The 16097-nt window shown below is 50.8% G+C and overlaps 4 protein-coding genes across 14 annotated transcripts in view; 2 read left to right on the top strand and 2 right to left on the bottom strand.

Moving 5' to 3' along the window:
- Positions 1-16097, bottom strand: part of IFT22 (intraflagellar transport 22) — a 984170-nt gene that overhangs the window by 196662 nt on the left and 771411 nt on the right. The window contains exon 1 of one of the 10 annotated variants that reach the window (XM_050783890.1): positions 300-309. The exons of the other annotated variants lie outside the window; for them this stretch is intronic. The gene's annotated coding sequence lies outside the window, so the exon portion shown is untranslated. Of the gene's footprint in view, positions 1-299; positions 310-16097 lie in introns of those variants that run through there. 10 annotated transcript variants of the gene reach the window in all.
- The window catches only part of CUX1 (cut like homeobox 1), a 1083765-nt gene that overhangs the window by 322350 nt on the left and 745318 nt on the right, over positions 1-16097 (top strand).
- FIS1 (fission, mitochondrial 1) overlaps positions 1-16097 on the bottom strand; it is a 386064-nt gene that overhangs the window by 275586 nt on the left and 94381 nt on the right. The gene's annotated exons all lie outside the window — the stretch shown is intronic.
- Positions 1-16097, top strand: part of COL26A1 (collagen type XXVI alpha 1 chain) — a 203275-nt gene that overhangs the window by 150177 nt on the left and 37001 nt on the right. The gene's annotated exons all lie outside the window — the stretch shown is intronic.

Below are 16097 nucleotides of genomic sequence, written 5' to 3'. Positions count from 1 at the left end.
TGTGTTCTAACTGCAGAAGAGGTTCCTGGGCTGTATTTGCTCCTTCTGATTAGTCAGTGGGCACCACGGTCCCTAAGGAGAGAGTGCATTTCTCATAACAGCTCTGCAAGATGGTTTGGACCATCACGGGGATTTCCAGCCAGAGTGCTGGAATTTTGCGTGGATTGGTCACACGCTGAGATTCATACCTTTCCGTCCAATCACTCTCCAGCTTCCCTCTTAGGTGTTCTGTCTGCAGCCTTCTCCTCCCCGCACACATCCAAAAGCAACTCCTCACTACTCCCTAGAACCATTCCCCTCCCCCCCATCTTTTTTTTCCCCTCACTCTGTCGCCCAGGCTGGAGTGCAGTGACATGATCTTGGCTCACTGCAACCTCTGCCTCCCGGGTTCAAGCGATTCTCCCACCTCAGCCTCCCGAGTAGCTGGGTCTACAGGTGCGTACCAGCACGCCTGGCTAATTTTTGTATTTTTATACCAGAGACGAGGTTTCAACATGTTGTCCAAGCTGTTCTCAAACTCCCAGCTTCAGGTGATCTGCCCTCCTGGGCCTCCCAAAGTGCTGAGATTACAGACATGAACCACCGCGCCCGGCCTTGCCTAGAACCACTCCTCATCCTCCTTGCTCAGTGAAAAACGCCACTCCATCTAGCCAATCCACTGTTGAAATCAGAAACCTCAAAGCCTCAACTCTCTCCTTGCGACCCTGTTACAAGGGATCCCCAACATCCCATGGATTCTTCTGTCTCTACAGCCCTCTCTAATCCATCTCCTCTTTTCTGCCCCTCCTGGCTTTTTTTTTTTTTTTTTTTTTGACAGGGAGAGGGAGACAGAATCTTATCCTGTTGCCCTGGCTGGTGTGCAGTGGTGCGATCACAGTTCACTGCAACCTCCACCTCCCCGGCTCAGGCGATCCTCCCACCTCCCCATCCTGAATAGATGAGACCACAGGCACACGCCACCATGCCTACTTTTTTGTATTTGTAATAGAGATGGGGTTTCTCCGTGTTGCCCAGGCTGGTCTCCAACTGCTGGGCTTAAATCATCCTCCCTCCTCCGCTTCCCAAAGGCTGGGATTACCTGCGTGAGCCACCGCAAGTGGCCCATTTTCTTACCTTAGATCTCACCCACCTATCAGAACTGTCTCAGCTACCTCCGGTCTCTCCCCACCAAGAGCAAGCAGAAATCTAAACATTCCCTTTCCCTGTTTGAGACCCTTCTGGACTTTCCACCCCACCTGGATAGCAGCCAAACAGCACCGCCGCTGGTGCCTGTGGTTTCTTTGTGCAGATTGAGGAAAAAGCGCCCCTTCCTCAAGGCACGTGACTGCCATCTGCTGGAAAACTGCCGTAATATATATAAAATCTATGAGGACCATGATATGATGGCGCCCCCTAGGGTTGTGCAAACACAGCATCCTGAATCCCACAGCCTCCTGGCTTTCAAGAGCCTGATGGCCCTCCAGCCTCATGTCTTTCCACTCCTTGTCCCTGCTCACATCTTCTCTTCCACTGATCACAAGCTGTTTGAGGCTCTCCAAACACACTGGAGCATGGCGGTGGAGAATGTGGACTTTGGAGACAGAATCCCAGCTCCACCATGTACCTGTTAAAAATTCCTTAACCTGGCCAGGTGCGGTGGCTCACGCCTGTCATTCCAACAGTTTGGGAGGCCGAGGAGGGAGGATTGCTTGAGGCCAGGAGTTCAAGACCAGCTTGGGCCACATAGCGAGACCCCATCTCTACAAAGAAAAATAGAAAAATCATCCAGGCATGGTGGTGCACGCCTGTAGTCCCAGCTACTCGGGAGGCTGAGGTGGGAGGATTGCTTGAGCCCAGGAGTTTGAGGCTGCAGTGAGTCGTGATCACTGTACTCCAGCCTGAGCAACAGAGATAAACTCTGTAAAAAAAAAAAAAAAAAAAAAAAAAAAAAAAAAAAAAGATAGGTCTTAACCTGTAGGGAGGCATGAACAAACAACCCTCCCTTCCCACCCCGCCTCAAGAATCAGATGAAACGCTGGCCCCTCTCTCCTAAAGCATGCCCAGGCACAGAGAATCTTATTTACAGGAACCCTTAGAGGATTCTCCAATCACTCACGAAACCTGACTCTAAGGTCTTTCGGCTCAGATGAAGGAGGAGACTCCCCTAATCTTTGCTGGGTGTTATTTCACATGCAGAAGCGGTCACTTTTCAAATTCAGGTCGTTACCTTCTCACCTGTATTAATTCGTTTTGTGTTGCTATAAAGCAATACTTGAGGCTGGGTAACGTATACAGAAAAGAGGTTTGTTCCAGCTACTTGGGAGGCTGAGGCGAGAGGATCCCTTGAGTCCAGGAGGTCAAAGATGCAGTGAGCTATGATCATACCACTGCACTCCAGCCTGGGTGAGGTTTACTTGGCTCACAGTTCTACAAGCCTGGCACCAGCATTTGCTCACCTTCTGACGAGGCCTCAGGAAGCATTTACTAGTGGCAGAAGGTGAAGGGGGAGCTGACACATCGTGTAGCAAAAGAGGGAACCAGAGAGCGGGGAAGAGGAGGTCCCAGCTCTTTAAGACAACCAGGAGGCTGGGCATGGTGGTTCATGTCTGTAATCCCAGCACTTTGGGAGGCTGAGGTGGGCAGATCATTTGAGGTCAGGAGTTTGAGACCAGCCTGGCCAACATGATGAAACCCATGTCTCTACTAAAACTACAAAAATTAACCTGACGTGATGGTGGGCGCCTGTGATTCCAGCTGCTCAGGAGGCTGAGGCAGGAGAATAGCTTGAACCTGGGAGGTGGGGGTTGCAGTAAGCTGAGGCTGCGCCACTGCACTCCAGCCTGGGTGACAGAGTGAGACCCTGTCTCAAAAAAAAAAAAAAAAAAAGAAAAGAAAAGAAAACAAGCTCTGATTCCTTCCCTCCTCCTTGCACCAAAAGCAATGGCGTCTCACTGAGGCCGGGAAACTCGCTAATGGGATGCCAGTCTGGCCGGGGATCACTGGTTCTTGCTGCCAGATGAAGAGCGGGGCTGTGGAGGTATAGGTCAGGGTTCATTCCCACCCCCAGAATGGTCTCGGTCTGGCCAGCATGGGTGAGCTGAAGCAGAGATGAGGCCCCCGGCAGCTCAGGGTTTGGCTTCCTGGCCTCTTTCAGCACTGGGGGCTCTTTTTCGTTTGTTTGTTTTTTGTTTTTTTTGAGACGGAGCCTCACTCTGTCACCCAGGCTAGAGTGCAGTGGTGCAAGAGCTTGGCTCACTGCAACCTCCGCCTCCCAGGTTCAAGTGCTTCTTCTGCCTCAGTCTCCTGAGTAGCTGGGACTACAGGCGTGTACCACTGTGCCTGGCTAATTTTTGTATTTTTAGTAGAAACGGGGTTTCATCATATGGGCCAGGCTGGTCTCGAACTCCGGACCTCAGGTGATCTGCCAATCTTTCCTCCTAAAGTACTGTGATTGTAGGCATAAGTCATCGCACCCAGCCTTTTTTTTTTTAAAGAGAGGGTCTCACTCTGTCACCCAGGCTGGAGTGCAGTGGTGCAATCATAGCTCACTGCAGCCTCCAGTTCCTGGACTCAAGTGATCCTCCCACCTCAGCCTCCTGAGTAGCGAGGACTACAAGCAATCACTACGAAGCCTGGATAATTTTTGATTTTTTTTTGTAGAGATGTGGGGATCTCACTATGTTGCCAGGCTGGTCTCAAACTCCTGGGCTCAAACAAGCCTCCCATCTCGGCTTTCCAAAATGCTGGGATTACAGGCGTGAGCCACTGCACCCAGCCCCTCACAGGAGCCTTTTAAAGATGTAAATGAGATCATGAAATCGCCCTCCCTGAAACTCAGTAATTCCCTCCACTGTGATAAAAGCCCCCTCCTGGGCCCCGCAGGTAAGGCTGCATGTCATCCCACATCACACACACCTTTGCACACTACCTGCCAGCCTTTTCCCTGCCTAAGGGCCTTTGTGCCTGCTATTCCTGCCTTCTGACACAGCTGCAGAGGCAGGGCGAGCCTGGGGCTTGGGGCTGAGTCAGGCTCACTGCAGCTTCAAATTCCTGGGCTCCAGTGAGCCTCCCACCTCAGCCTCCCATGTAACTGGGACTACAGGTGTGCACCACCATGCCCAGCTAATTTTTTAATTTTTTGTAGAGAATGGGGGTGGGGGGATCTCACTATGTTGCCCAGGCTGGCCTCAAACTCTTGGTTTCAAGACCACCTCCTGCCTTGGCCTCCCAGAACATTGGGATTACAGGCGTGAGCCACTGTGCCTGGCTAATGGAGGCTCCTCTGAGCGAGTCACACAAGGTGATTCAGAGTACTTGTGCATCTCACTTTTTTCTTTTTTTTTAGACGGAGTCTTGCTGTGTCACCCAGGCTGGAGTGCAGTGGCGCGATCTTAGCTCACTGCAAGCTCTGCCTCCCAGGTTCACGCGATTCTCCTGCCTCAGCCTCCCGAGTAGCTGGGACTACAGGCATCCGCCACCACGCCTGGCTAAGTTTTTTTGTATTTTCAGTAGAGACGGGGTTCCACCATGTTAGCCAGGATAGTCTCGATCTCCTGACCTCGTGATCCACCCGCCTTGGCCTCCCAAAGTGCTGGGATTACAGGCGTGAGCCACTGCGCCTGGCCCATCTCACTTTTTTCAAAAGTGTTCCCATCTGAGTTCAAGTGGACATCAGGTGCTGGCGTGTGGGCAGAGGCCCTCTCCCTGCCTCCCTTGGCCTGGCCACACCAAACCCTTTAGAAGGCTTTGACTTGGGAAAGCATAACCCACAGGACTCGGTTTCAGGGCTGGGTCTCCTGGATGCTCAATGTGAATGCTACTAACTGAACTCCCAGAGCAAATCCTGATTCTCAAGGGCAAAAATGGCCTGGCTGGTCCAGGAGCTGAGCCGTTGTGTGTGCTGTTAAGCCATCCTAAGTAAAGGCGGCTCAGAGCCCTGCATCAGGCTGAAGGCAGACAGGACCTGCTGGTCCCTGGCCGTGGTAGTCACCAAGTGCCACACATGGACAAGAGCATTTCAAGTCCCAGGACATAGGCTTGTCCTCTGATCTGGCCAGTGTGACTGATAGGATTCATGTGACTACTTGCAACCTTACAAAAAGGGGCCCACCGGAAGTGTTTCCCTACAGGCCAACAAAAGGGGGGACCCTGGTTCTGCTGAGGTCCAATTCTGCCAGGACTATAGATGGGAGGATTGCATGAACCTGGGAGTTTGAGACCGGCCTGGACAACTTAGTAAGACTACATCTCTACAAAATCCCCCAAAATTAGCCAGGCATGGTGGTGCACACCTGTAGTCTCAGCTACTTGGGAGGCTGAAGAGGGAGAATTGCTTGAGCCTGCTTAGGAGTTTGAAGCTGCAGTGAGCTATGATCACACCACTGCCCTCCAGCCTGGGCAACACAATGAGATCCTATCTCTCAAAGTAGTAATAATACATAAGATAAAAGACACAGCTGAATTCACAAGGCAGGAATGTGCTCTAGGTGCCGCAGTTACCAGAAGCTAAGGAAGCAGAGGGTTTCGCTGCTGGTGCTGTGGTCACCGTGGAGGTGGGGGTGGAGTGAGAATGTTGGTCTTCGTTTACACCTGAGCCCGCACAGGGGAGGGGGTTGGGGTCCTCTGTTGCTGAGTTAGAGCTGTGACTTAGTGGAAGAGGCAACCCAAGAAAGCCTACTGGGTCGTGGAGGCAACAAGAAGACTTGTCTATCTTCTGTGTACTCTGGATGGGGAAAATTTGGCCTGGGAAAAAAAAAAAAAACCAAAAAAAATCTAGCCAGGTGTGGTGGCTCACGCCTGTAATCCCAGCACTTTGGGAGGCTGAGGCGGGAGGATCACTTGAGACCAGGGGTTTGAGACAAGCTTGGGCAACATAGCGAGAGCCCTGTCTCTACAAAAAGTAAAAAATTAGCCAGTGTGTGGCATGTGCCTGCCTGTAGTTCAAGCTACTAGGGAGGCTGAGGCGGGAGGGTCGCCTGAGTCCAGGAGGTTGAGGCTGCAGTGAGCTATGATCGTGCCACTGCACTCCAGCCTGGGCAATTGAGCAACACCCTGGCTCAAAAACCAGAAACAAAATCTTGACCTCTACCTCCCATAGATTCAAGACTCAAATTGGCCCTACCTCTGTGACCACCAAATATTCGGTTGGAACTATAAATGATTTAGGCGCAAATCCTCAAATAAAGTAGCTATTCAAATCCAGCAGTGCACCAAAAAAGTAATAGGTCCTTACCATGCAGTTCTTCAGAAACTCTGTTTATGTAATTCAGCTCATTCACAGATTAGAAGATAATATAGTTTGATGAAATTCAACACCTGTGCATGATGAAAACTCTTGCTAAACTAGGAAAAGAAAGAAGCTTCCTGGCACATAGATCCTGGCTGCCGCGTTCCCCAGAAAGCATTGTACTAGTGTGAGACATTAAAAGCCTCCCTTTATTTATTTTTATTTATTTTGAGACAGAGTTGCCCACTCCACTGAGTGCAGTGGCGTGATCTTGGCTCACTGCAACCTCTGCCTCCTGTGTTCAAGTGATTCTCCTGCCTCAGCCTTCTGAGTAGCTGAGACTACAGGCATGTGTCACCACGCCCAGCTAATTTTTGTTTTTGTTTGTTTGTTTTTGGTTTTGTTTTTGGTAGATGTGGGTTTTTGCCATGTTGGCCAGGCTGGTCTCAAACTCTTGGCCTCAAGTGATCCACCTGTCTCAGCCTCACAAAGTGCTGGGATTACAGGTGTGAGCCACCGTGCCTGGCCAGAAGCCTCCCTTTAAGGTCACGAATAGGGATTCGGAGGTAGTTGTTACAACTTTACCTGGCATTGCCTTTCAGATCCTAACCTGTGCAATATGTGGAATTAAAGGAATGAAAGGTAAATTGGAAAAATGTTTATGACAAAAGGCAGTGTTACCACAGCACAAACACACGCCACAGATTGGGAGGAGATATTCGCAAAGCATGAAATTGGTGACGGGCTGGTATCGGAAATACAGCAGAAAGAACTCCTATGCATCAAAATGAAAAAGACAGAACAATCGAATAGGAAAACGGGTCGAGGGCATGAATGGGCATTTCCCAGAATGGGGAAACAGAAATGGCTCAAAAACCTGTGAAAAGATGTCCAGCCTCATTAACAATGTGGAAAATGCAAATTTAAACCACAACAAGGCTGGGCTCACTCCTGTAATTCCAAGGAGGAGTGGATCATTTGAGGTCAGGAGTTCCAGACCAGCCTGGCCAATATAGTGAAACCCTGTCTCTACTAAAAACACAAAAATATTAGCCAGGCGTGGTGGCGGGCGCCCATAGTCCCAGTTACTCGGGAGGTTGAGGCAGGAGAATTGCTTGAACCCAGGAGGTAGAGGCCGCAGTGAGCCAAGATCACGCCACTGCACTCCAGCCTGGGTGACGGAGTAAGACTCTGTCTCAAAAAAATAAAAATAAGAAAAAAATAAACCACAACGAGATTCTGTTTCACACCCACCAGATTGGCAGAGCTGCTGAGGTTTTGGACGGCTGCCTCTCTGGGCCCTGGGGTCTGGAGGAGGAGGGGTGTTGGAGGAGTCAGGGGACCTGAGGTTGTCCCCAGCAACCCCATTAGGGAGGTTATTCCTTCCAGCTGGGGCTGGCCGGACAGCAGGGGATAGTGAGCTATGGCCAGCGAGGCAGTGCTGTCTGGGTCTTACCCCAGGCTCTGGGGTGGGTGGGGGTGATCCACTGGTGTCAGGACCCCCCTCCCAGAAAGCTAGATGTGTCTTTGGCTGCAGCGCCTGGGCCCAGCCTGCAGAACTGGGGGGCAGGAGAGAGGGAGAAAGGGGATGCGGGGTAACCAGGCCAGGCTGCCCTTTCCTTGTACTTGAACAGTCTCCTCCCCACAGAGAATCTGCGTCCCCAGCTACCCATCTGCCACCACCATATCCCTAAAGCTGGGAGAGGCTGAAATGAGGAGGTCTAGGCTCCCTTCCCGGCTCCTCCCATGCTCCAGCCCAGCTGTGAGCAGACAGCAGGCATCAGACACTGAGGCCAGCCTCTGGTTGTCCCCAGTTCCTTCAGTGGCTTTGCTTCTGGCCCGAACGTCCTCCCATCTGCTCCTTCGTGAGTCCAGCTGGGCTCCCAGAAGTCTGGGATAAGACCAGTGTGGACGCCAGCCCTGCCGACGGGGTAGGAGCTTTCCTCGTTGCTCCAGACCAGTGTCTGGGTGCCCATAAACAAGGCAGACAGGAGCCCCAATTTAGTAGCCTCACTCTGCCTGAACAGAAGGCCTTCTGTCCCCTTCTTGGAACCTGCACACAGATGGTGCCTCTCTGATCAAGGAGGATTGGTGTTTCTGGATTCGAGACCCTCTCTTACCTTTTTTTTTTTTTTTTTTTTTTTTTTTTTTGAGACAGGGTCTCACTCTGTCGCCTAGGCTGGAGTGCAGTGGCGCAATTGGCTCACTGTAACCTACACCTTCCAGTTCAAGCGGTTCTCCTGCCTCAGCCTCCCGAATAGCTAGGAGTACAGGTGTGCACCACCACACTCAGCTGATTTTTGTATTTTTAGTAGAGACAGAGTTTTGCCATGTTGGCCAGGCTGGTCTCGAACTCCTGGCCTCAAGTGATCTGCCCGCCTTGGCCTCCCAAAGTGCTGGGATTACAGACATGAGCCACCATGTCTGGCTTTTATTACTTTTTTTGTTGTTGTTTTGAGACAGAGTCTCTGTTGCCAAGGTTATAGTGCAGTGGGTTGATCTCTCGGCTTGCTACAACCTTTGCCTCCCTGGCTCAAGTGATTCTCGTGCCTCAGCCTCCCAAGTAGCTGGGATTACAGGTGCGTGCCACCACAACCAGGTAATTTTTGTATTATTGGTAGGGACAAGGTTTTGGCTTCCAGTGATCTGCCTGCTTTGGCCTCCCAAAGTGCTGGGATTACAGGCATAAGCCACTGCACCCGGCCAGACCCTCTCTTACCTTTTCTGGGCTTTGCCATCTCTCTCCCGTCCTTCACTGTGGGGACAGAACTACCTCTCAGGCATCTGGAAGGCAAGGGGGGTGCTTTGTAAAGCACTGTGTCCCCTGTGGAACTGAGGACTAATTCTTACTTTGGTGTAAATAACTGAGGGGGAAGTAAGGAGTTGCTGCCCCGGGAGGGTGAACTTGGTTTTAGCCCTGGGTTGGCCACCATTCAAATGTGTAACTGTAGCTATGAGCCACTTAACATCCAGATCTCTTTTCTAATCTGCACAAAGAAAGGGCTGAGGGAGATAATTCTAAGATCCTTCTTGTCTTTACAACTGTACGGGAGATTTGCTTTTTTGTTGTTTTTGTTTTGTTTTTTAGAGAGAAAGAGGGTTTTGCTCTGTTGCCCAGGCTGGAGTGCAGTGGCAATAATCATAGCTCACTTCTGCCTTGACCTCCTTAGCTCAAGCAATCCTCCCACCTTAGCCTCTCGAATGGCTACTACAGGTGCGCACCACCATGCATGGCTAATTAAAAAAAAATTTTTTTTTTTAGAAATGGGGTCTCACTAGGTTGCCCAGCCTGGTCTCAAACTCCTGGGCTCAAGCAATCCTTCCGCCTCAGCTCCCAAAGCGCTGTGATTACAGGCGTAAGCTAGTGCACCTGGTGAGATTTGCTTTTTAATATAAGTGTACAAATTATAGCTGTGTTTTCTCAGCCATGCAGTCTAATCCCACATTCTCTAACCAGTTCAGGGGCCCAGGAGACAGCTTTGATCATTCTTGTCTTAAGGGCCAAACAACTGAGGTTCAGAGAGCCGAGAAACTTTCTCAGGGTCACACAGCGTGTTGGGGGCAGGGTCCAGAGAGATGACTAAGCCTTATGGTATTAGGCAACCACTGTAAAATCTTGCACAGAGGCCGTCATGGTGTTTGAATGTGTTTTAAAGAACTATTCAGGGCAGCGATACAAGAAAGTCTCCCTAAGAAAGAGCCAGATTGTGTCTGGGTGATCTCCCAGGCTGGAAAATCCAGGCAAGTGGAAGAAAAAATTCATCCTTGGTGAAGGTCCGTGTCTGGTAAGGGGAGGGGCCCTGTCGAGGGCTCCTCGGGTTACCATGGCAACCACCTCCTGCCAGGAAAGGTGTGATCCTGAGTCTGACCCTGAGACTTAAGGAGTCTCCTTCACCCGCCTTGTGATTCTTCCCTTCCTGTCTCCTTCACCCATCCCATCTCCTAGGGTCCTGGAGTCCAGCCAGAAACTACTCCTGGCTAGAAGAGGTGGCAGGGGCAGCTGGCCAGCAGATGGTGGCCCCTGAGGGATAGATGTGGTGGGAAGGAGCAAGTCATGCTGCTCCTCTGTGGCTCAGAAGCACCCAAGCGCCTGGGCTGACATCACTGCCCTGGGGAAGCTGAGCCCAGGCTGCCAAATGCCACCAAGCAGGCAGCCTCCATGTGATCGCAGCATCCCTGAGAGATGTAGATGGCTCTCCTTCACCTGTTCCTCCCTTGGGTGCCTAGGAACCTGGGCAATGGGGCTCTGAGACCTGCACATCTGTATCGGTCCATTTTCACGCTGCTGATAAAGACATACCCAAGATTGGGCAATTTACAGAAAAAAAGAGAGGTTGAATGGACTTACAGCTCCACGTGGCTGGGGGAGCCTCTCAATCACGGCGAGGTGATTTGCTCCTCCTTGCCTTATGCCATGTTTGTGAGGCTTCCCCAGCCACGAGAGAGCTTGTGCAGGTTGCAGAGAAACTCCCCTTCATATAACCATCAGATCTCGCGAGATTTACTCACTATCACGAGAACTACCCGAGAAAGACCTGCCCCATGATTCAATTAGCTCCCACCGGGTCCCTCCTACAACACCTGGGAATTCAAGGTGAGATTTGGGTGAGGACACAGCCAAACCATATCACTATCTTTTGCCCATCTTGAGTCCGGGAGATAGAAGATAGCTGGGCTGGAAGATGGGGTGGGGGTGCTCCAAGGCTTCACCCCTGCAGTCAGGGAAGCTTCCCTTCTCCCTGCTTTTTTTTTTTTTTTTTTTTTTTTGAGATGAGGTCTTACTCTGTCTCCCAGGCTGGTGTGCAGTGGCGCCATCATAGCTCACTGCAGCTTCGAACTCCTGGGCTCAAGCGATCCTCCCACCTCGGCCTCCCGAGTAGCTGGGACTACAGGCATGCACCTAGCTGGTTCTAAAAAACTGTTAGAGACAATGTCTTGCTAAGTTGCTTAGGCTAGTCTTGAACTCCTGGGCTCAAGAGATTCTCCCACCTCTACCTTCCAAAGTACTGGGATTACAGGTGTGAGCCACTGCGCCCAGCCTGTCTTTAGTTTTTAAAACTCTGCTGCCATTTCTCTCTGAAAGCCCCAATGACCAGAGGACCTTGCCTTCGTCTTGCTGTATTTTCAGGAACCTCGTCTGTTCCTTGAGAGGTTATTGCCTCCTCCTGAGCCTTGATCAGTGGGTGCTACAGGAAGATGAGGTCTCACCTAGTCCCAAGGCTGTGGGTGCCCCTCTCAACCCTCTGGGGTTCAGAGTGCCTGGCAGTGTCAGGCCGCTCCCCACCCCACCACAGCCTGGAGGCTCCCAGGCTGCCAGCTTTGTTTCATGACCCTTTGAACCTTGACCTTGGGCTTGGAGCACCATTACGACAAATTCTTTCCCAGTGATGAAGAGCAATGGCAGCGCCAACTCCCCGTGTCCAAATGGGTCAGGAACCATGGAGTTCGTCTCCCCCTGTACTTGGCGTCATCTTTCAGGCCCGGGCGGGGCCAGCTGCCAGCTTTGCGGGGCCCTGGAGTTATTTATGATTTCTTTCTGGATGAGGAAAAAAGGGTTAGAGCACTTGAAGCAATAACTTCGGATGAACAATGCGATCTTCAGAAATCCACCCAAGAGAAGCAATTGAATCGCTGAAACCGGCAAGATAAACATGTACAGCGATGTTCCCCTCTCCTGATATCCTCGCTCCCCCAGACAACTGCTGGAACTGATCACTTATTTCTGTTGTGATGAAATCCCTGTCAAGTCCTGAGGGACTTTCCTGGAAGACTTGAAATCCCTCCACTGAGCAAATTGTAACCCGGCTGCCCTTCTCCAAGCGTCCCCAGCTGTGGGGACCCCAATCTGTCCCCAATGGAGAACCAAGAAGTACTTAATCCTGAAAGATTGTCGTCCCTCCATACTCACACCGTTGATTCTGGGGACGTCTCCCATTCGTGGCTGGTCTGAAGGAAAGCTGGTCTATGGAACAGTGCTGCTGATAAATTAATATATTAATTTAATCAAACAGACCTGCCATGACCTGTTACACTTGCCTGTCCAGAAGAGGTGAACTAAACTTATCTCCAGGTCATCTGTCTGGCAGGTGACACAGGTACAGACATGGCCCCGGGAGGCATCAGGATCCAGGCACTAATGCTCATGCACCTTTTCGGGAGCTGTCCCGTATGTTACAGTTCTAACTCACTCACTCCCGAGGTTTCCAAGGTGGCTAAAGCAATCAGGAGCCACAGATTCTTTTTTTTTTTTCCCCCAGAGACAGGGTCTCGCTCTGTGGCCCAGGCTGGAGTGCAGTGGTGCCATCATAGCTTACTGCAACCACCAACTTCTGGGCTCAAGTGATCATCCCACCGCAGCCTCTCCAACAAAAGGAACCAAAATGAGCATTAGGAAGCTGCAGAAGGAGAGGCTGCCGGGCCCTGCTGGTGGTTCCCTGGCACTCTGTACAAACTGCCGAGGGGACGGGTTTCCTGCTCTGTGCGTGTGCACTTTCTGAGATCCCACTCAGCCACTACCGGGTGGAGGCCACTGAACAGGGAGTGGAGTCAGGCACTGGGAACTGCAGTGTGCATGCTCTGGCAGAGCACAGCCCTCTCTGTGCCTCAGCCACCCATAGATCAGAGGCAGGGACCACCTGGACACTCTTTTAAAGCCCGTTCAACCTCATCATTCTGAGACAGTAACTACTGGAGCTAGAAGTCATGTCATCTGGGCGTCCAGTGTTCCCTGGGAAAAGGAGCTGAGTTTTGCTTGCTGAGAGCAGATGGATCACATCACAGCAGCTTGTTCTCAAGCTTCCATGGTGAAACATGATCCCCCGTGAAGCATCCCAGGCCCTCTGGTCCAGGCAGGTCTATAGGATGAGCAGCCAGATGCCCTGGTTCCATTTCAGCTCATCTGCTCTCTCTCAGTGGCCCTCAGTTTTCCTCCACAATAAAATAGGGCAATAATCCCCTGGTCTATTGCCTGGTCCAGATCTTCACCTTCAGCCTGCAGGGAGTGCCCTTATCTTCAATCCCAGTTGTTTATCCGGGAGGATGTGCAGGAAGGAACAAGCTCTCTGTGTGCATGCTGAGTAGAGACCACCACTGCTACGTCCAGAAGTCCCCCAGGAGCATCATAAGCTGAAGATGGGGTCTGAAGGTCTCAGGGTACGCTCTTGAGTCAAGCCCACTCAACACCTGCCTGGGGCAGGTAGGGTAGCTCAGCCAGAGACAGTGCAGAACACAGGGACCTCGGGGACCCTCCCAGCCTCCTGATAGCAGAGGCTTTTATAGTCATATCATTTTGGAGAGAGACTCACTGAAGAACTGGCCAAGCGGAATGGTTCATGCCTGTAATCCCTACACTTTGGAAGGCCGAGGTGGGAGGATGGCTTGAGGCCAGGAGACAGGACCAGCCTGGGCAACACAGTGAGACTTCGTCTCTACAAAAAAATTTTTAAAAAATTAGCTGGGCATGGTGGTGCACACCTGTACTCCCAGCTACTCAGGAGGCAAAGGTGGGAGGAAGAGAACCAGGTAGACAGACAAGCACACACACACTCACACACAAACACACACACACACCCGTGTTCTTGCATGTTTTTGCTCCAGCAGGTGGACATGTGGAGTGGTCTTCCTCTTGCTCCCCTGCCGTGCTCCTTCCCCAGCAGCAGGGCCCTGACTCTCTCTATAAGCGCCTCAATGTTTTTTCTTGACTTAGTGGAAATGGGAAACAGCTGCTGGGAGCTGCAGGGAGAAGCAGTTCCCATGCACGGTAAGGAAGCCTCACCAGATGGCTGATCTTGATCTTGGACTTCCCAGCCCTCAGAGCTGTGAGGAAATAAACTTCTGTTCTTTATAAATTACCCAGCGTATTAGTCCGTCTTCACACTGCTATAAAGATACTACCTCAGACTGGGTAATTTACAAAGAAAAGAGGCCCAACTGACTCCCAATTCTACATGGCTGGGGAGGCCTCAGAAAATTTACAATCATGGTGGAAGGCAAAGGGGAAGCAAGGCATGTCTTCACAAGGCAGCAGGAGAGAGAACATGTGCAGGGGAAACTGTCACTTTTTAAACCATCAGATCTCATGAGAATTCCTTCACTATCACAAAAACAGCACGGGGAGACCACCCCCATGATCCAGTCACCTCCCACCATGTCCCTCCCTTGATACATGGGGATTACAGTCAAGATGAGATTTGGGTGGGGACACAGAGCTAAACCATATTACCCAATCTCAGGTATTTGGTTTTCATAATGCAAAATAAACTGAGACAGGTGGATATACAAAAAGTGATCCCATCTAGTGCACTAAATTCTGTCAGCCAGTTGTGTACAGGGTGTGTGGCATTTGGTGAGAAGGTGGGTCCCTAAGTCCCCTTGGGGTGATCAAGGAAGGCTTCCTGAAGGAGGTGGTGCTAGCTGACCAATGCAGTGAGGGAGAGTTGGGGGCCATTTCTAGATGAGAGTACAAGACTGGTAAAGGCTTAGGAGAGCAAGAGGTGCACAGAGCAGGGCAAGTAGCCCACAGCAGCAGCACATAGGGTGACAAGGTTGGATTGGCATTTTAGGACAATTAAGAGAACACTTTGGCATGTTTATTACAAACCAATCATGCCTGTGTAACCAGCACCCACATTAACAAGGAACGTTCTCATGATCTTGAAAGCCCTCTTCTTGCCCTTTTCAATCGTGACTCTCCCCACAGGTAACCACTCACCTGAATTCCAACACCTTAGACTCTTCTGCTTGTTTCTAAACTTCAGATAAATGGAATCAGACAGTAGATACTCATTTGAGTCTGTCCTCTTTCACCTGACATGATATTCTGTAAGACTTGTCCACGCTGTTGCGTGTGGTTTGCCTACTGTTATGACTGTGTTGCATTTCATTTTGTGAATATACAATTTATTTTATCCAGTTGGCCGTTAATAGGAATTTGGGTTGTTTCTAATTTGGGGTTATTCTGAGCACTGCTGCCATGAACATTCTTGTGCATGCCTTTCGGTGAACATATTTATTCATTCTATGAATGAATTTTGTGCATGTCTTGTCTCTCATCTGGAAGTGGCTCCCAACCCTCCCTCACACCTGCATTGGTCAGCTGTCTCCTACTTAAGCACCACCTCCTCCAGGAAGCCTTCCTTGACCACTCCAAGGGAACGTAGGCACCCACCTTCTCGCCAATTGCCATGCACCCTGTGCCCATCTGGCTTATAGCACTTAGCCCTCTGAATGGGATAACTTTTCATATAACCATCTGTCTCAGTCTATTTTGTACTACTAGAACAAAATATTGGACACTGGGTAATTTATATGGAACAGAAGTTTATTTCCTCACAGGTCTGGGGGCTGGGAAGTCTAAGATCAAAATCAGGCATCTGGTGAGGCTTCCTCACCGTTCTTGGGAACAGCTTCTCCTGCAGCCCCCAGCAACTATTTCCCATTTCCACTAAGTCTAGAAAAAGCAGAAAGGGGCTTCAACCGGGGTAACAGGGACTTAAGAGAGAGATCAGGAAGACATTTGATGCTGAAGTTTATTATATCCTGGCTGGTGTTATCATGGGAAGGGAGGAGATATCCGGGAATGGAGTTGTTTGGTCATAGAGTGGGCTTGTATTCAGCCTTATTAGAGACTGCCAAAGTGTTTTTAAAAGTGGTTGTAGGCCGGGCGCGGTGGCTCAAGCCTGTAATCCCAGCACTTTGGGAGGCCGAGATGGGTGGATCACGAGGTCAGGAGATCGAGACCATCCTGGCTAACACGGTGAAACCCCGTCTCTACTAAAAAAATACAAAAAACTAGCTGGGCGAGGTGGCGGGCGCCTGTAGTCCCAGCTACTCGGGAGGCTGAGGCAGGAGAATGGCGTGAACCCGGGAGGCAGAGCTTGTAGTGAGCCGAGAT

Source organism: Macaca thibetana, chromosome 3 (genome assembly GCF_024542745.1).
Source record: "Macaca thibetana thibetana isolate TM-01 chromosome 3, ASM2454274v1, whole genome shotgun sequence".
Lineage (NCBI taxonomy): Eukaryota > Metazoa > Chordata > Mammalia > Primates > Cercopithecidae > Macaca > Macaca thibetana.
The sequence above is the reverse complement of the archived record's forward strand: the minus strand, read 5'-3'. Positions and strand labels throughout refer to the sequence as shown.